General features: G+C 51.9%; 1 protein-coding gene across 1 annotated transcript in view; it reads right to left on the bottom strand.

Annotated features, from left to right (window-relative positions):
* LOC107576308 (heat shock 70 kDa protein 12A-like) overlaps nucleotides 1-295 on the bottom strand; it is a 19009-nt gene that overhangs the window by 8013 nt on the left and 10701 nt on the right. The window lies entirely within an intron of this gene.

Genomic DNA, 295 nt, shown 5'->3' with positions numbered 1-295 from the left:
AAACAGACCGGCCCACCGGGAATCCTCCCGGTGCTCCTGATTAGCTAGGGTGACCAAACGTCCTGTTTTCACGTCCTGTCCTGGCCATCCTGGTTGTTTTTTATAAAGTGATGAAAATTTACTGGTTTTCATTGGGCCATTAAATTGACCGGCACTAGGGCACTCTGCATCTGCGGTGCTGCATGTGACGTAATCCCTGAGAGCCTGCCGTGTGGGCGGCTCTCTTTACATGCACAACGAGCTAGTGATGGGAAGTCCGGTTCTTTTCCGTGAACCGGTTCTTTCGGACAGTTCG

Source organism: Sinocyclocheilus grahami, unplaced genomic scaffold, assembly GCF_001515645.1.
Source record: "Sinocyclocheilus grahami isolate Dianchi unplaced genomic scaffold, SAMN03320097.WGS_v1.1 scaffold3475.1, whole genome shotgun sequence".
Classification (NCBI taxonomy): domain Eukaryota; kingdom Metazoa; phylum Chordata; class Actinopteri; order Cypriniformes; family Cyprinidae; genus Sinocyclocheilus; species Sinocyclocheilus grahami.
The sequence above is the reverse complement of the archived record's forward strand: the minus strand, read 5'-3'. Positions and strand labels throughout refer to the sequence as shown.